A 20902-nucleotide genomic window follows, 5' to 3' on the forward strand; every position below is an offset into this window, starting at 1 on the left:
CTCCCCCAAGAGGCATTGCAAGGTAAGCGGAAGCCAAGAAAAGGCATTTGTTATTTTTTTCTTCTGGAGATGCAAGTTCATTAATGTGTGTGTCAGTCAAGAAAATGTAGAGGCTCATTCCACAATTGGCCATGAGCATTGGGTACCTGGAAACTCCGGTCTTTTGCGTAGCAGGTGCCACTGTCTGGTGCAGGATTTCAAACCCAATGGACATGCAAGCTGATTTATGACGGCAAATCTCCTGTTCGTGCCACTTCTTGCTTAGATAGATTTCCAAAGAGATTCGGACATCTGTGGGTGTATGAAGAACATATGCTCTTCCAGCGCACCTAAAGCTCTGGAGCTTAAAGGAATCATCTGCAGTTAAAAAGTATTTCCGTCCATCTCGGTGATATAATACTACAGAGTTGCCGGGGTGCATTATGTTTTCCAGCTACTCTCTGAAGCATCCATCACTGGGCATTAGCTGGGAGAGATAAGCCACTGTCACTTCTGAGAACTGCAAAGCTCAATTTCCTAAGAAACGGGCAGGTCTGCAGTTGACAATTACATTGAGCAGACAAAAGCCAAACTGTCTGCTGGGTAGTTTCGAAAGATACCCCAGGCTTCAGGCTTCAAAGAACCGCTGTGCTACTGGCTCTTGTGACAGCCATATGTACAGGTGGAAGGGAGGTAACAGCTGAGCTATGAGCCAGGATGCCCCTCATTCAAGATCTCTGCTCTGCCACCAACTTTACGCAAGCTGTCCTTTCTCAGCTTCAGCCTATGCACCCACAGCCCTCAACGTGAAGATAAAAAGGATAAAAAAATAGTGTCTGGCTAGAATGGGAAAGGGTTTTCTGCCCAAGCACCATATTTTCTTGTGTGCAATTATATGGCTTGCCAGGGCAATTCCTCTGTTTTATGGTTCAAGTGGGGGTATAAGATGTACATTAAGGGAGGAATTCAATCTTACCCTAAGAAGATCATACCATCAGGGCATGCAGGACCAATTGCACAGAGACATAGGGGACACTACTACCCAAAAGGCCTGCTTTCAAGATGTCATAAGCTGGCATTCCACCAGCCGTGGTATGATCAGCAAGGCCTACCTAGAAGATCTCAGAGATCAATCAGGGAGGCAGTCTTGTCCCAATTGTTTAGGGAGATGTTAGCAATAAAACCTTGAGCAAAAGTTGGGAGCAAGGACAAAGATATTTAGAGGCGTGGCAATTGCTGTTCTAAAGGCGCAGCCACAAATGGCTTGAGACCAAGCTACTTGTTTCTGCCCTTACTATAACCTTCTTGGCATGTGCCAAGCCCTTTTGATATACACCTGGGAGCAATGCTGGAGAGTCTTTTGTTTCCACAGCACCCTGTATGTGGAACCCCCTGCCTCATGAACTTCAATTTTATTCTTTGCAGTTTCCTGCCATTGCTTGAAACACTTTCGTAAGTGTTTTGATTCTGCTGCTCTTCAAGTGTTATGCATTACCTATTGAAGGAATATCTAAGTTGTCGTTTTTCTTAGGCTGTTTGTGGTTACTGTCGTGTGATGTAGTTTATCATTTTACTGGTGTGGATTTCTGTTTTAATGCTGACTCCTTGCTGGATTCTGCTAGCCACTTTGATCCCCTCCATAAACGAGGAGGAAGCGGGATTTTAATATTTAATATAAATAAAATGGTTGGGGAAATCTCAGCCCTAGAACTGAAACGTAGCCCTCTAGGCTTCCCTATTTAGCCCTTGGGACTCTCCCTAGCCACACCCTCTCTCCAAAAGCCACACCTCTTTTCCACAAACCACGCCCCTTGCTGGTCCTGCTTTGCATCTTTATTGAATGTTGTTGCCTGGCTGTTCCCTTGAACTCTGATAATGCTTCTTGCTGGCCTGGATAGAGAGAGAAGTTGGACTGCGTGTGATGCAGTCTATACCACAAAGGTAACTTTTAATTTCATTGCTCTGCCCACTTTTGTCTCTGGCCCTGTCCACCACAGGTAAGTGGCCCCCATGAGGTTAACAAGAAAAGAATATGGCCCTCAGACTAAAAAAGGTGCACACCATATTCCGACCCCTCTTTTGGCTTTCCATGGGTTCCAAGAGGTGTCTGCAATCCTTCCAAACACCAGCCATGCACAGTCAGCATCTTGGTATATAATAATAATAATAATAATAATAATAATAATAATAATAATAATAATAATTATTATTATTATTATTATTATTATTATTATTATTATTATTATTATTATTATTTATTTGTACCCCACCCATCTGGCTGGGTTTCCCCAGCCACTCCACAAAGACCAAAAATACACTAAGATGTCACATATTAAAAACTTCCCTAAACAGGGCTGCCTTCAGATGTCTTCTGAATGTCAGGTAGTTGTTTATCTCTTTGACATCTAATGGGAGGGTGTTCCACAGGGCGGGCACCACTACCAAGAAGGCCCTCTGCCTGGTTCCCTGTAGCTTTGCTTCTCGCAATGAGGGAACCGCCAGAAGGCCCTCGGCGCTGGACCTCAGCATCCGGGCAGAACGATGGGGGTGGAGACGCTCCTTCAGGTACACTGGGCCGAGGCCGTTTAGGGCTTTAAAGCTCAACACCAACACTTTGAATTGTGCTCAGAAACATACTGGGAGCCAATGTAAGTCTTTCAAGACGGGTGTTATGTGGTCTCGGTGGCCGCCCCCAGTCACCAGTCTAGCTGCCGCATTCTGGATTAGTTGTAGTTTCCGGGTCACCTTCAAAGGTAGCCCCACGTAGAGTGCATTGCAGTAGTCCAAGCGGGAGATAACTACTGGTACTCTTGGTACCATTGCCTTTATGTGAGAAGCTAACATTTTGAATCAGGGAAAGGACAAAAGCCACAATCTCAAGAACATGGTAGATAGGCACTCTGCATGAAAAGAAAACCTAAATCTATCACTGACGCCATAGTTATTTGTTTATATTTATTTTACGCATGAAATCATTTTTATCCTGCACCTTTCATCTCAGTGGGAATCTCAGCATGCTTAACTATTGACAAGTTTGACTCTGAAAGCAGCAACTATTTTGCAGCGAAAAGCATCCCCTGCCCCTAGAGAGTACAGCCCTTTTAGAGAAAACTTGGCAGCCTCCCACAGACACCACTGTTTGTTAGGAAATGCCACCCCCATGATAAAAAAAAATTCCAAAGTAGTTTATGTACAAGCGTCAACAGATTCTGCTTCATTATTTCTAGGTAGTTTTCCACCTCCTCTCCCCCTGTCCCAACCTTTTTATTTTGTGGTAAACACATAAATCAGCATCATCTATATTCATTAAAATGCATGCCTTCTTCGGTGCAAAATTACCCCTGCTTTGCATGATTTTATCCCTCTTCTGATTAATATAAATGACTTGTTAATTATGTTTCCCTTAATAGAAAAATGTATTTGTCACACTGTAAAAACATCAATACACATAAACCTATTGATTTTGAAATGGGGCTAGATTTGCAAACAAAACCAAAAGCAGCCTCTTGCCAGCTTTAACAGAGACAATTGTCTAGCTACATCATCTGTGGCAGACAACCGTGTTGCGAATTGCCAAAACACCCCAATGAGCAGAATTTATCTTTTGTAAAATGAAAGATGCTTAACCATATAACCAGGGATTCTGTGATTAAAAATCCTTGAGTCTGTGCAGGTTAATTGGTTGTATGTATGCTTTTTTTTCTTCATTTCTTACATTTAGACTCTCTTGACTCCCCAGAGATCACAAAGAAACACACACAATGCTCTAAGAGTGTTTTCTGCCTTCATACCAATATCTGAGCCTAATTTGTAACCCCCCTTGTTCAGTCTGCGTTCAAATAGCGCAATCTACTATGGTTTATTTATTTATTTTTTATCATGACAGGAATGAACCTAACTTCCCCTTGGGCCATGGAATCCCATTTTCTCCTCTGCCTTGAATGTGAGAAGTTCAGAAGCTTTCACTCATGTGTTCAGTTAACCACAGTTTAGCATTCTATGTGGACCCTAAACTGTGGTTAACCTTCACTATGATTAGTTGAAACAAGGCAGCTTCTCAAACTATGATTTGAAGTTGGATTGTTTCAAACAAGCCACAGTTAATGTCAACCATGGTTTCAGTTTCAACCACTGGGTTCAGGTGAACACAGCAAGCTACAGTTAATTAAAAAAAATTGAAGTGATCCTTGTGATTGTGTCAGAGCAGGAGAAAATATATGATTCAGGAGGGGAGACTCAACATGTTCTAGTCACAATAAACCATGATGTATTATGATGTCCAAACACAGCCATTGTCTCAAGCTAAGCATCTGTAAACTTTTCCAATAATTTAAAGTTCAGAACCTAGAAAAGCCCTATAAAATGTTGCAAGGAATCATTGCTCCTGGTGCAAAGGCAAGTCAAATGCAACACAGAAGAGATGAGGAAAGAACATACTTACTAAGGTTCTACATTAACCAGTGGATAACATCCTTCTTCAGCCCTAGTTATACCACAGGTAGAATTGATACAGAGACATATTATAACTTAGCTTCAGTAGCATTCAGTGGCTAAAATTCTACTGCAAATATCTGGGTAGAGAAGCTCCTGGTGGAGCAGGTCATGATGGGGAATGGATAGAAAACAGAATTTCCCTTCCTTCAAAGGTTTTATTTATTGGAGTCTTCCTAATCAACAGGAAGCTAACTAATGAAAAGCAGCGAGTAACTCATTTCTCTATTGAACACATTATTAAAAGGGATGAGTGCCTGGTGGTCATTTGTTTGAACTTGTGAATGCACACGAAATATCAAGAGCTTCCAAACAGCGGCAATATTGTCTGCATGATATTCACACAATGCTTTTCCATTATTCAAATGACTCTGCCCACACATCTACAAATAGTCTACCCACTACATCCCAGTGTCAGATGCCTTGTTGATTAACAATCCAAGTCTCGCCTTAAGAAGCTGTTGAGATTTGTCAGAGATAATAAGCCCAATTCTCTGTACTGTGGCACCTGCATTAAGTTGTCAGTTATTGGTATCCCACTGGAGGGGGAAAAGAAGAGAAGTCTACACTGCAGCCAAGTATCAAAAAATGTCCTTCAGCTAAGTTTGTGTAGCCACACTTTCACAGCTAACATCAAGGAAGAACCAGATTCAGTGCTTAATCATAGCCAGCGATATTTCATCTCACATTCTAGTACCTGGCAGAGTCTCCATGGCCACATCAAGAGGCCTAGATGGCTGCATTTGGTCCCCAAACCTGAGGTTCCCTACCCCATGCTGTAAACAAAAACAAAACCCAGATTCAGCTACCTTTAGAAGAGAACATATACAGTTGTTGCAATATGTTTACAAATGGGCAAGTGGAGCAAAAATAGAAGCAAGCAAGTCTACTGTCTCCCATCAGAGAGAGAGACCCTGTACCACAAGGTGCTCCCATCATCGATATCTCTCTCTGTGACTTTCTCTCTCTCTCTCTCTCTCTCTCTCTCTCTCATAAATACATGCACACACAGTTTTCCTTAAGTTGGGGTGGGGTGGGGTGGGCTTTTAACATTTCCCAAGCTCTGATAATTTTATCCTAGAGAGAATGCCGTATTGAGAAACTATCTTCTGACAATTAGCAATTATAAAACGATGTGACCATCAGCTGGCCCTGCTAAGCCCTGTAGAGATGCTAACATTTTTCTCTTGAACTCGAAACTCTGATCAGGCATTGCATTAGGGCAAAACCACAGTAATAGACCTATCTGCAGTGATCAAACCACAAAACTAGCACCATATGTTTGATAGTGTAATCTCAAAGGCTACTAAAGCTGCTAATAACATTTCCAATTGTTCGGTGCAGGGCTTCAGTACCCTGGATAGCTCCTTGGCCCTACCTCTCACTAGCAAAACATTTCTACAGAGAGAGAGAAAGAGAGAGAGTAATACAGTTTTAAAAAACATTACCGGTAATTAAGCTAAATAAGAACTATGCAAATTTACAGAATTTATCCGGTTGCAAATTCCAAGTTTTCTTCATGCAGGCAGAATTTTTGTTGTCCAGGTACAAAATCTAAAGAATTTTGATCACTATAATATAGTGGTACCTCAGGTTAAGTATTTAATTCGTTCCGGAGGTCTGTTCTTAACCTGAAGCACCACTTTAGCTAATGGGGCCTCCTGCTGCTGCCGCGCCGCCGGAGCCCGATTTCTGCTCTTATCCTGAAGCAAAGTTCTTAACCTGAAGCACTATTTCTGGGTTAGCGGAGTGTGTAACCTGAAGCGTATGTAACCTGAAGCGTATGTAACCCAAGGTACCACTGTACACATAACCTAGACTGTAACAGAATGCAAAAATACAAAGCTGCATTTACTAAATATGGATACCTCCTGACAGTCACCACTTTGCAGGAGGGATTCAAGTGGGAAATTCAGGTCTGAACAATGAAAGTGAAATAAAGCGCTCTGTCTCCCAAGTGCAGCAGTACTATTTAAAAAAAGAAAAAGAAATGGATGACTCGTGCTTAGGAAAGTGATGAATAAATGCATTGAAAAGTCTGGTGTGAACCAATGATTAACAGAAAGACATATAAAAGCCCTACACAAATAGGGGGAATGCTCATTGTAGAACCTCTCCACTCAATAAAGACTGGATACTGATATAATATAGATGCTCAGCATTATAGCCTGTGTGTGTGTGTGTGTGTGTGTGTGTGTGTGTGTGTGAGAGAGAGAGAGAGAGAGAGAGAGAGAGAGAGAGAGAGAACAACAATACTTGGTGTGTAATACTATTCCCTGCCATGATTTTGCAGACCTCAAACATGAAATCTAGTTCTGGCACCAGAGTCAAACTAACCACTTTGTATGTCATTTGACAGCCTTTTATCACATATACAAATGAAACATGACTGAAAGACAAGCTTTAAGCAGTGAATCAGCAAGTTTGGATGTCCAGACTCAACAAAAGAGACTAGTTCATGCTTTGGGGATATTATATAGATCATTGCTGGATTGCAATATGGACATTTTCCTCGGCAGTACAAATATAATAATATTAATTAACCTGTAGCACTGGTGTGGGGGATATACTATATGGCATCTTTGGTTTAAACTGTCTTAGTTTTTTGCCTATATGACAACAAAACATTTAAACAGATAAAGACCAGATACGATTTAACCTCCATGTAAGCTTTGTGGAAGGAAAGCGGGGTAATAGAATCACAGAACTGTCGAGCCAGAAGGGACCCAAAGGGTCATCTAGTCCAACCCTCTGCAATGCAGGATGAAGACTCAATAAACAGATTGCCTGGAGAAGTAGGAGCATGCTGAAGGGCAAGATAGCATTGGCAACCTTAGGAACTGTCCTTGTCCATATGTAACGCTAGATAATAGAGATTATTTTCAAAGGTTGTCAGTCTGGCGTGTATTAGGCGTTGTAAATTCATTCGGTGTTAAAGAGGAAAATGAGGCAGGAAAATAATTGCAGGAGGAAAACTTAATTTAGCCATTCAGAATTGCTAATGTCCTCTTGAGCGTAGTACCACAGAAGCAAGCAAGCTAAACTTGCAGAGAGCAAGAAGCTGCCTTCTGGCACCTTGTTCCATATTCCAATATATTATCCGCAGAAAGGGATGGGGGGTGGGGAAAAGAGTGGCAATCCGAGAAAGGGGAACCTGAAATTTGTCATCAGAAGCAGAGGCTTGGCTAGTTGTTTTTAGTTTTTATTTTTATTTTTGTTCTTGTTTCCTACAGGGAAAGAAAAAGAAAGGAGAATTGGTGTCAGCAAAAAAAAAAAAACAACAACCCCAACTTGAATCTACTTCAGCTTGAATAGCATAAATGTCATTTCAAAATGAAACGGTGAGGGCAGTGTTTGGGGGAACTGTAAAATCGGAAAGAGACTCTGTTAGTGAGTGCTGCGGGCATCTGTCACCATTAACATCACCCGGCGCTTCGCAATGTATGAAATATTCCTGCCTTTAGGGTCATTTGGATGACTTTGTTCCCTCCTCCTTTTGATTTTCTGATGTCCTCCCTCAATAATTTGACTTCTTGGTTCTTCTCTTTTCCTCCAGCTTTTTCTGTTTTCGGGGCCAGGCTTGACAGGACGCTAGAGATGGATGAATGCATCTCGGGCTCTTTCAACATGAGGCAAAAAGCAGTCCCCGGGTGAAGGTACAAAGCAATTCAGATCAGGGCCATGGCATCAGGGGAGGGGGTGTTAACTCTTTTCTTCCACCCTGATTCCCTGACGAAAATCCTTATGCCATCCCCCTGCAAAGATGCTATTTTCCCAGAAAGAAAAATATGCTTTTGCATATATGTTTTTCCTATTGGTAAACACAGCAGCTTTAAGGAGGCAATTTACATTTGGGGGAAAACAGTGCAGGGGAGAAACGTTAGTCTCATCTCAAGGGTGGAACCCCATGATTGCTATTTCAAAAAACAAAATTACATGTGGGAAAACCAGAGACACACTAGATCACCACACTCCACTTCTTTTGTCAAATCTCCATCACCTGATTTCACTACCTTCCACATGGGAGGCCTGCTGTACTCATGAAGTCTCCCAGAACCTGACAGGAATGTGATTAAGGCAGCAGATCCAGCAATCATGTCCCAACATTCTCCTCGTTGCATAAATCTTTTAATAGGCCTGCCTTCAGCATTGCATCTCATCTTATTATTATGAGTTACTTGCCCTTCACCCAAAGGTCCCAGGCCAGAATACAACTACTAAAACACAATAATAATAAAAACAATTTAAAGCCACTTACAGAGATGAATTGGTCCTTAAAATATAAACCTCAAGTGTCAAAAGCCTTCCTCAACCAGGTTTCCCCAGCCACTCTGGATGGCTCTCAACAGAAAATTAAAAACACGATAAAACATCAAACATTAAAAACTTCCCTAAACAGGGCTGCCTTCAGATGTCTTCTAAAAGTCAGATAGTTGTTTGTTTCCTTGACATCTGATGGGAGGGTGTTCCACAGGGCAGGCGCCACCACCGAGAAGGCCCTCTGCCTGGTTCCCTGTAACTTCACTTCTGGCAGTGAGGGAACCACCAGAAGGCCCTCGGCGCTGGACCTCAGTGTCTGGGCTGAACAATGGTGGTGGAGATGCTTCTTCAGGTATACTGGGCCGAGGCCAATGTAGGAGCTGGTGCAGAGAATGCCTTCCTGGGTCACCACCATCCATGCTTCCGAGGGCAGTGGAACAATCAAGAGGGGCTCCTCTGCCAGTTTTAGCACCTGTGGTCTTTGAGGTCTTTGGGGCTTGAGGCATTTAGGGCTTTGAACACTAATGCAAGCACCTGGAACCAAAGCAGCAAGCAGCACAGCTATTTTAAATGGGGATTAGAATCTCAGCTAAAGCATCCATGACAGTGGCCATCCCACCTCTGCTTAGAAACCTTCAAGAAAGGAGAGTCTATAACTTCATGAGGGAGTCTGTTCCACTGATAACCAGCTCTTACTATCAGAAAGTTCTTACTGATGTTTCTATGAGTTATACGAGATCTAAACTGATGCCCAGCTAGCAATCTGGAAGGTTAACCACAAGGCTATGTGGCCCATGGGCTGAAAAATGTCCCCTGTGCCTAGTATAAATAAAACCATGGTGCCAAGTTGAAACATAACACCAGTTAGCATCAGGCCTTGCCGTGGGGGTTGAGAAGACAGAAGTCTGTGGAGACTGCTTATTTGAGAGCCCAGAGTCCCATACAAGTAAAGACAATGCCCAGTTCAAATCTTACCTATAGCATAAGCTCACTGGTTAGACCTGGGCAGTATGCCTCAATATGCAATATGGCATTATATTTGGGGAAATTGTGTGTGTGTACACACTTTAGTCAAAGCTGCATACAAAAATTCACACTAAAATGGTGGCAGATTTTCATGAGGTGTTTTTCTAAAAAGAAGAAACCCTAGTTGCTGCCAATTATGGAGAGCTGAATTTAAGTATGAAAGATTGAGAACATGAGACAATCAAAAGCAGCAGATCCTTCCATCCCTGATAGCAGCCAAGCTGGGAGACATCCGCTTCTTGGAAACAGTTATTTGTGGATCGAGGGCCCGACCCCCGCTATGTGAAATAAACACACAAGGGCACGTGATATAAGGTTAATGGGCAAGAAAAGGCCACAACTTTATTGATTACAGCAGTGAAAGGGTATTGGCTTAGGCATTGGATGACTATAGGAGGTGGGTTTATTCAACAGTAGGTGGAGCCTGTTGATGCTAATCCAACTATAGGCTCACCCCCTGATGTCACCGAGGGTCGTGCCATGGCCTCCCGCCAAGCAGGCATCGGACGGAATACACGACCGCCAGATTCCTTTAACGGAATAACCCACGGTAGATAGCATAGGCGATGGCCACACCTAGCCCTTGACACACATGAATCCAATGCCTAACCGCCACCCGAGCCGCAAAGGGGCTCGCCGCCAATACCCTCACAGCTGCAACCAATCCCTAATGCTACTAATGATGCTATCCAACCAGATGTCATTCCCAATGTCTGTTAGATGAACTCCGTCATTCCGGTACATGGCTTGGTCGCCGATCCGGATACAGTCATGATAAATGACTCGGCCAGGGAGGAGAGTCTTTGCCTTTGTTGATTCCTCCACATGCCAAAATAAATCAATAAAAACACCAGCATCTATACAAGAAATGAGGGACCTCACCCCACCAGGTGTTGTTGAGGAGCAACTCCCCTCAGTCCCAGGCCACCTAGCCAGCATGGCTAATGGTTAGGGGTGATGGGGGAGTTGTAGTCCAAAACTTGTTTCCCATCCCATATTTGTAGCTTCCCTATGCTGTCTATATATCAGCCCATATGAATACTCTGTACTGTGATTAAAATGCATGACTGCACCTCCCCTTCGTGCAAGATATCATCACAAAACATGAGAATACCTAAGACAATGGGCTTTATTTCCATTCCTTTTTTGTTTTATTAATGACAGCACTGACTCCCTCAGCACAGGGAATGACAGGAAGCAAGCCCTCCATCAGTCAGGTGTTTCAAAAGACATTGTCAACATCATGTTGCATTTCTGATTTTTGTTCCCTTCTAATAATCTCTTAGGGACGCGGGTGGCGCTGTGGGTAAAACCTCAGCACCTAGGACTTGCCGATCGTATGGTCGGCGGTTCGAATCCCCGCGGCGGGGTGCGCTCCCGTCGTTCGGTCCCAGCACCTGCCAACCTAGCAGTTCGAAAGCACCCCCGGGTGCAAGTAGATAAATAGGGACCGCTTACCAGCGGGAAGGTAAACAGCGTTCCGTGTGCTGCGCTGGCTCGCCAGAGCAGCTTCGTCACACTGGCCACGTGACCCGGAAGTGTCTGCGGACAGCGCTGGCTCCCGGCCTATAGAGTGAGATGAGCGCACAACCCTTGAATCTGGCAAGACTGGCCCGTACGGGCAGGGGTACCTAATAATCTCTTAGGCAGAAGCACACCTTGCAATCCTCTTTCGGTTAAATCTGGGACACTGGTTTCGCATTGTGTGAAAGGAGAACTCATAGGTACAAGGCCACAGCTCAATGGCAGAACATCTGCTTGGCATCCAGAAGGTTCCAGGTTCAATCCCCAGCATCTCTGGGTAGGGCTGGGAGAGAAGCCTGCCTGAAATCTTGGAGAACCACTGCGCACCAGTGTAGACAACACTGTGTTAATTGAACCAATGGTCTGACTCTTGTGAGCTTCCACTGTTCTTGCACTAGACATGAAATTGCTTCCTGAGCGAGGGCAAAGGGAGTAACAGCCTGGTCTCTTCCTGCACCACCACCAACACCTTGATCAACAGCAACCTTCCCCCCAACTTGGTATCCTCCAAATGTTTTGGACTACAAGTCCCATGAGTCCTAACAAGCACAGCCAGTGGTCAGGGATGATGGGAGTTGTAGTCCAACAACATCTGGAGGGCACCAGGTTGCAAAAGGCTAATTTACAGGTGAATGCTGCCTAGCACAGAGATAGGTAATGGAAGTTGCACATAATGGCAGGGAACAGGAAAAAAACAGTTGGCATTTCTAATGGGGAAATGTGAACAAAACTTTGGTTTATGACTACAGTGGTACCTCGGGTTAAGTACTTAATTCGTTCCAGAGGTCCGTTCTTAACCTGAAACTGTTCTTAACCTGAAGCACCGCTTTAGCTAATGGGGCCTCCTGCTGCCGGTGCGCTGCCAGAGCACGATTTCTGTTCTCATCCTGAAGCAAAGTTCTTAACCCGAGGTACTATTTCTGGGTTAGCGGAGTCTGTAACCTGAAGTGTATGTAACCTGAAGCGTATTTAACCCGAGGTACCACTGTAGTATAAATGGGGAAGCCTTAGACAGCTGTATCTAACACTGGGGGGAGGGGAGGCAGAGAACATAAGCAGATCAATGATGCACACATTTTACACGGAAGAAAACCCTGCTAAATTTGGTGGAACCAATTTCCAAGCCTGTCCAGAGTTTCAGTCTTCATTTCATAGTTTTTCTCACATTGAAATACATTTTTATATGGACTATTTTTTCAGATTATGTTGTACAAATTTTCTGCATCCTTAAAAAGAAATTATCAACTATTATCAAATAAGAGAGGCTTATAATTTGGACAAAAAAAATGGCTTCCAGGTGGAAAAATCAAAATTGGAAACAGAACTGTTAGATCCCAAAACTAAGATACTTTCAAGAATGTATAACTTGCTGTTAAAATGGAATACGCAGGATGAAACGGTTAAATCTGCTATGATTAAATGGGCACAAGATGTTGGACACAACATTATGTTTGCTGACTGGGAACAGTTGTGGACCACTGGTATGAAATTTACGGCATGTAATGCCTTAAGAGAGAATATTATGAAAATGATATACAGGTGGTACATGACACCAGTCAAGCTTGCAAAAATATATCATCTGCCCAATAATAAATGTTGGAAATGTAAAGAAAATGAAGGTACATTCTTTCACCTTTGGTGGACGTGCCCAAAGATTAAGGCTTTCTGGGAGATGATCTATAATGAAATGAAAAAGGTATTTAAATATACCTTCCTGAAGAAACCAGAGGCCTTTCTCCTGGGCATAGTCGGCCAATTGGTGCCAAAGAAGGATAGAACTTTCTTTATGTATGCAACAACAGCAGCAAGAATACTTATTGCAAAGTATTGGAAGACACAAGATTTACCCACCCTGGAAGAGTGGCAGATGAAGGTGATGGACTATATGGAATTGGCGGAAATGACTGGCAGAATCCGAGACCAGGGAGAAGAGTTGGTGGAAGAAAATTGGAAGAAATTTAAAGACCATTTGCAGAAATATTGTAAAATTAATGAATGTTAAAATGATGCTGGATTGAAATTAAGTGGCATTAGCAACAAGGTTAATAAGAATATGCAAAAATGGTTTGATAATGGATGAAAACATATAGCTATAATATGTTAAGATATAGAGTTAAGATAAATGAAAGAGGGTAAGGATTTGCTGAATTGATTATGTAAATGGGAATACAAAAAGGGGAGGTGTGAGGAGGTCAAGGAAACAAGCAAATGAGCTTAAAGATATCAAAAAATGGATTTGTTTTTAAGTTTTTCCTATCTATTTGTTTTTTGTATTTTGTATTTTCTTTTTTTCTATGTATTTTTGTATTTTTTGTATTTTTCCTTATTTCTTTTTTTGCTTTCCTTTTATTCTGTAAATCTCTGTTTTTCGTAAAACCTTAATAAATATTTTATAAAAAAAAGAAAAGAAAAGAAATTCAAGAGTCAGTAAATATTTAACAATCATTAAACCTGGCTCCAGAGCAGAAACTGTGGAAATCTACCAGCCTGGTAGCTTCACCTGGATAATGGACTCCAGTGTTAGGTACAAATTGCTACACAACAGTAATTAGTGCACACTATTCAGAAAATAGGTAGTGTATTCTGAAAAGTATGTAGAAGCAATTTCCAGAAGATAATGCCACTACTTATAATCCCAGTAACAGACATGACTGTGTTGTGCTTGTAGATCGAAGGGATGTACTGCATTTCCACAAATAATTGCTACAATGCTGTTCATTCAGTTCTTACCATGTAGGTGGGGATGCTTTAAGAGCTAGTCTGAGGAGGAGATTGTTTTGAGTTCTAATCCCTGGATGCTTTCATGCATTCCTTGTGTAATGTCCTTAATTGAGCAAGAGCTGACTCAGTTTAGGATACCTGGTGGCAAGTTCTCTCTCTCTCTCTCTCTCTCTGCAAGAATATTTATATATATATATATATATATATATATATATATATATATATATATATATATATATATATACATTCACGATCTGTCCTTCCAGTGAGCACTCAGGGCTGATTTCCTTAAGAATGGAGAGGTTTGATCTTCTTGCATATATGCCTTGGTGCTGGAGGAGACTCTTGAGAGTCCCATGGACTGCAAGAAGATCAAACCTATCCATTCTTAAGGAAATCAGCCCTGAGTGCTCACTGGAAGGACAGATCGTGAAGCCAAGGCTCCAATACTTTGGCCACCTCATGAGAAGAGAAGACTCCCTGGAAAAGACCCTGGTGTTGGGAAAGATGGAGGGCACAAGGAGAAGCGGATGGCAGAGGACGAGATGGTTGGACAGTGTTCTCGAAGCTACCAGCATGAGTTTGACCAAACTGCGGTAGGCAGTGGAAGACAGGAGGGCCTGGCATGCTCTGGTCCATTGGGTGAAGAAGAGTCGGACATGACTAAACGACTAAACAGCAACATATATATGCCTAAAACACATCAAGAAACGGAAGTCAGAAAGCAGGCATTAATTCAAAACAGGAACTGGAGAATAAAGACCTACGTCTTGTCGCGTTTGCTAATTTCTGGACAAGGCTAAATGGCTGGATCTAGATATCTGCCCATGGAAGGCAGTGGGGCGTGACTCTCCCTAACAGATTGGGGGCCCTGATGAACAGGGCAGGCTCAGGAGGGGGCTGAGGGGCCAGAAGGAGATAGTGGAAATTGAAGTGCAGGCACCTTCTGTGAGCAGAGCCCACAAAAGATGCCTTCAGCTGATTTCTGCCATTTCCCCTTGCCCCTCAGGGAGCACCCACACCACATCGTATCCCATTTAGCATGGTCTCCCTAACCCCAGGTGAGTCTTGGGGCGTGGAGATGTCAGGGTGAGGATGAGAAAGGAAGTGCCCTTGCCTCCAGCCACTTTGACGTCTCTGGATCTAACCCACTGTGATCTTCATCCTCCATCATTACACTTTCCCCACGACAAAGAGCAAGATAGTTATTTTCCTGGGTAAAGTCATCACAATCAACAACCACCTCAGTTAGTTAGCAGCCAGTGTCAATCTCAAGTTTGCAGTCCCCTCCCCTCCTTGCAACTGCCCAATTGCTTGCCTCTCTTTCCAGCTCCATTCGGTACCAGGCTTTTTCCAAAGTGAAGCCAGGCTGAATTTTTACAGCTTTGTGGCTAATGCATCCTGATAAAAATAAAAAAGGCTCAAAGCAGAGTGCTTGGCGTAGTGGTCTACAAACACTGACTACACATGACTGACAGACCTCTAGAACTGCTGGAGCAGAGAAAGTCTTTGATTTTCCATCTCTAGTTCAGAAGCACAGTGAGGGGAAATGAGCATGAGAGTGACTTAGCATATATTCTAGGAAAAATGGACTGTGGGGGAGAGAAATTGAGAAAACAAAAATGAGACAGAAGAATGGGTGTCAGGAATAAATCACACAGAGTAAGTGAAGTTAACTCTTTATTAGAAGAAACTGTGCCAGGCCTAATGAGCACATTAACTCTTCTCAGCCAATCTTGCCTGTATGAGGCAGTTGTGGAGCCTAAAGGTACTTAACTCTCCGGGATCTTTCCCAAGCAATCTGAGTCTCTGCCAGTGTGCCTGTCTTTGCTGCTCCCTCTTCATACCTCTTCTGGTTCTCAGAGATCAGGGGAAGGGGAGCTTATTTCAGCAAGAGGGGGAGACACCCTGGCTTCTTCACCAGCCTGACTCATCTCTGCCTCTCCTGCGTCTGCTTCCAGACTTCTCTCTGCCACAGAATCTCCCTGCTCACTAAACCCTGTTACCTCCTTCAGCTTCTGACACCTCCTCCTGCCAGGCTTCTCGCTCTTCTCTCTCTGACCGCTCATTGTCATCTCACAACCAATGCCGGGGCTCTGAGCCTTTGTCCCTTTGGGGTTCCCCAGCTGGTGCCTCCCACCTTTCCTCTGTGTCCAGCCAGTCCATAGCATTGACCAGGCTTCCTCAAACTCAGCCCTCCAGATGTTTTGAGACTACAGTTCCCATCATCCCTGACCACTGGTCCTGCTAGCTAGGGATCATAGGAGTTGGAGGCCAAAAACATCTGGAGGGCCAAGTTTGAGGAAGCCTGGCATTGACTATTAAAGTAGTTAAGTTTTTATTTCTTTAGAAAGATTTATCAACTACTGAATCAAAAAGCTCTCTCAGTGATGTGCATAATAACAATTGTAAATAAAACATAACTAAGATCCACAAACTATTTTTTAAAAAATGCAATATACATCAAATAATTATCATTAAAAACAAATTAAAAATCATTAAAACTTTAAAAACAAATTTTGTTAACTAAATTGCATATCTAGGTAGAATATAACAATATAAAGAGTGTGCTTGCCCAGGTAAGTTATGCCCCTAGAGGTCAGCAGGTGGGTACTTATTATTCACATATCTTCCAGGGATGCTAAGAGTCATCCTGGTTCTAGCAGGTTAGAGTCAACAGCTGCTATAATAAGATAAGGCCTTGCATTGTTTTGGAACCAAAGTTCTCAGAAGCGTTGAGTGCCTAATTCCCTCATATGGAGAGCCCTGTGTCCTGGAGTGCCCTCAAGAGCCGATTGAACTCCAAATGCGTCATTTCCTATTGCCTAGTTCTTTGTTGAGCATCCAGTCGCCTCCTAGCAAGAAACAGGTTCTATCAAAATCATTTACCAGGGAGATCGTAAAGCCAGATGCTTTTGCTGGGCAAACAAGTGCAGACATTTCAAAGCTTTCTTTTTAAAGAGATATGCCAGGGGCCTATGGGCCGAGAGTAACTAAAATCTCAAACTGCAGGTATATATCCTCTGATCTACCAGTTTCCTTCTTGCTTTTCCACTGCCTGGCCTCCTCAAAGGAATGCTAGTTATTGTTCTTTTACTGTTGGTAAAGGTGAGACACATAGATTTTATAACAAATGTAAACATTCTAAAATATCCTTTTTTAAAGGGGAGGGAGCTGAGGAAATTTCAATGCATAAAATGGCTTTAAAAGAGGAATGGACACATTTGTGAGTGATAATCCACTAACGGAGGCATCATGCTTCTGAATATACCAGTTGCTGGTAATCACAATTGGGGCGAGTGCTGTTGTGCTCAGGTTCTGCTTATGGGTTTCTGCCAGGTATTTGGTTGACTGCTGTGAGAACAGGATACAGAACTAGACAGACAATTGGCCTGGTCCAGCAGGCTGTTCTTAACATACAATAACATCTAAAACAAATAGTATAGTAATAGGGAACCATGACTGACCATGTGCAATGTGAATTGCATTTTTATTCTATTTATAGAATTGCCTTTTGGAATCCTCAGTTCTGTCCATTTCTCGTTCCTGTAAACACTAATACAGACACATATTCTCACTCACTCTCACACACAGTGGATAATTGGTTCCGGGAATAATTTGGGGGTGATTTCGGAGGATATTAATTCGAGGAAGGACATTAATTTGATGAAATTAAGAGGAAATTCTTTAGAGGTTATCTGAGGTGGAGGTAATAATGGAGTAATTAATTGAAGGCAACTTGATCTAGAGCAGACTTGGGGAATTTATTTAAGAAAAACTGATTTGGGGTGATCTAGGCAAGGTAATAATTTGGGACAGGGCGTAAATCAGCTGAAAATGTATTTGAGGTGATTTTGGTGAGGATTGGATAGGAAATTAATTGGTTATTCTGTTGAAGCAGGAAAATGTGGACTTCAATGAGTGGTTTGGTGTTTGGGGGCTCAGATCCCACCTCTGCCTTGTACTCAGTTTCTGGAGAAGTTTAATTGTATGTCAGCCACACCAGTTCAACTTTGGTGGCGTGGGTGTTTTGTTGCAGTAGCTTCTTCTTCTTTGGTGATCACTTGTACCCAAGTAAAATTGTCTTCCATGAACACAGTCTTAACAACGAGTCTGTAAGTGACTGTGGAGGCCAATTCTGGATCCACACATCCTTCCACAGTGGGGACATGGTTTTCCAGGCAGGAGTTGACCATGGTGAGGGTTTGCCAAATGTGCCTTCCTCTTAATGTGTTTATCCCTTTTGTCCAGAGTTTGAGCGTCTTCAAAGTCCATGACACCTTTGGTAAAAGCTGTTCTCCAATTGGAACACTCACAGGACAGTGTTTCCCACTTGTCAGTGTTTGTCTTACTTGTTATGGATTTGCCTTGAATCTTTAAACCTCTTTTGTTGGCCACCAGCATTACGCTTTCCATTTTAAAATTCAGAATAGAGTAGTTGCTTTGGAAGACGATAATCAGGTATCTGAACAACATGGCCAGTCCAACGAAGCTGATTGCTTTGACGCTGCTGATCTTTGTTTCTTCCAGTACACTGGCATTAGTTCACCTGTCTTTCCAAGTGATATGTAACATTTTTCGGAGACACCATCGATGGAATATTTCAAGGAGTTGGAGATGGCATTTGTAAGTGGTCCATGTTTCACAAACATACAGTAAGGCTGGTAGTGTAATAGCTTTGTAAACAAGCATTTTGGTTTCCCTGTGAATGTCCTGGTCCTCAAACACTCTGCACTTCAGTTGGGAGAAAGCTGCACTCGCAGAGCTCAGGTGATGTTGGATTTTGGCATCAATGTCGGCCCTTGTGGAAATAAAACTGCCCAGGTAGGAGAAGTGATCAACACTCTCCAACATTACACCATTGAGTTGGATTTGTGGCGCTGCCGGAGGGTTGTTTTGTGCTTGTTGGTGCAGCACTTTGGGGTTTTTTGGATGTTGAGCGATAGGCCAAGCTTTCCGTAAGCTTCTGCAAAGATATTAAGGATGATTTGGAGGTCATCCCCTGATTGTGCACACACTACGTTGTCATCAGTATATTGAAGCTCTGTGATGGAAGCTATGGTAACCTTACTCTTTGCTTTCAGCCTATTCAAGTTAAAGAGCTTTCCATCTGTTCAATATATGATTTCTACCCTGGTGGGGAATTTTGTTGTGGTAGCAAATGTGGGGTCAACTATGCAAGTTTGGTTTTTAGGTTCAGACCCAGCCTCTGCCTTGTACTTAGCAGCTCATGGTTGCAGGCACTCTTTACAGTGGCCGGTCAAATGCCTTTGGGAAAGTTTAAAAGAAGCAGGGCATGAGCATTCCCCACTATGCTGAGCTATATTGTATCTCTATTTAACTTACAGCAATTCTTTCTAAAGTTGCATCTGTGATAGACAGGCCCTAGGCCAGCCTCCCAGTCATCCAGAAACCAATCAAGGCTGGATGGAGTGTCCTCCAATCTGGTGAGAGAGAGTGAACCTGGCATCCTAACTGTCAAATAGGGCTTGACTGTGAGAGCTCAAATGGGGCTGGCCTGTCAGTGAGCGCTAGTTAGAGCTTGGAAAGCATCTAGATAAGGATCAGTTTAGAACTTAGAGCTGAATTTAGGGTTAGCTAGGCAAGGCAATTTTCTTGAACAGATCTCTGGTTCTTCCCATTCTGTTGTTTTCCTCTATTTGTTTGCATTGCTCGTTTAAGAAGGCCTTCTTGTCTCTCCTTGCTATTCTTTGGAAATCTGCATTCAATTTCCTGTATCTTTCACTATCTCCCTCGCATTTTGCTTGCCTTCTCTCCTCCGCTATTTGTACGGCCTCGTTGGACAGCCACTTTGCTTTCTTGCATTTCCTTTTCATTGGGATGGTTTTCGTTGCTGCCTCCTGTACAATGTTACGAGCCTCCATCCATAGTTCTTCAGGCACTCTGTCCACCAAATCTAAATCCTTAAACCTGTTCGTCACTTCCACTGTGTATTCATAAGGGATTTGACTTAGATTGTATCTTACCGGCCCAGTGGTTTTTCCTACTTTCTTCAGTTTAAGCTTGAATTTTGCTATAAGAAGCTGATGATCTGAGCCACAGTCAGCTCCAGGTCTTGTTTTTGCTGACTGTATAGAGCTTCTCCATCTTTGGCTGCAGAGAATATAATCAATCTGATTTCGATACTGCCCATCTGGTGATGTCCATGTGTAGAGTCGTCTCTTGTGTTGTTGGAAAAGCGTGTTTGTGATGACCAGCTTGTTCTCTTGACAGAACTCTATTAGCCTTTGCCCTGCTTCGTTTTGATCTCCAAGGCCAAACTTGCCAGTTGTTCCTTTTATCTCTTGCCTCCCTACTTTAGCATTCCAATCCCCTATAATGAGAAGAACATCCTTCTTTGGTGTCACTTCTATAAGGTGTTGTAAGTCTTCATAGAATTGGTCAATTTCAGTTTCTTCAGCACCAGTAGTTGGTGCATAAACTTGGATTACTGTGATGTTAAAAGGTCTGCCTTGGATTCGTATCGAGATCATTCTATCATTTTTGAGATTGCATCCCAGTACAGCTTTCGCCACTCTTTTGTTGACTATGAGGGCCACTCCATTTCTTTTACGGGTTTCTTGCCCACAGTAGTAGATGTGATGGTCATCCGAGCTGAATTCGCCCATTCCCGTCCATTTTAGTTCACTGATGCCCAGGATGTCAATATTTATTCTTGCCATCTCATTTTTGACCACCTCCAACTTACCTAGGTTCATGGTTCTTACATTCCAGGTTCCTATGCAATATTTTTCTTTACAGCATTGGACTTTCCTTTCGCTTCCAGGCAAATAGAGGAAAACAACAGAATGGGAAGAACCAGAGATCTGTTCAAGAAAATTGGAGATATGAAAGGAACATTTCGTACAAAGATTACCATAATAAAGGACAAAAGTGGTAC

This window comes from Podarcis raffonei, chromosome 3 (assembly GCF_027172205.1).
Source record: "Podarcis raffonei isolate rPodRaf1 chromosome 3, rPodRaf1.pri, whole genome shotgun sequence".
NCBI classification, from domain to species: Eukaryota; Metazoa; Chordata; class Lepidosauria; order Squamata; family Lacertidae; genus Podarcis; species Podarcis raffonei.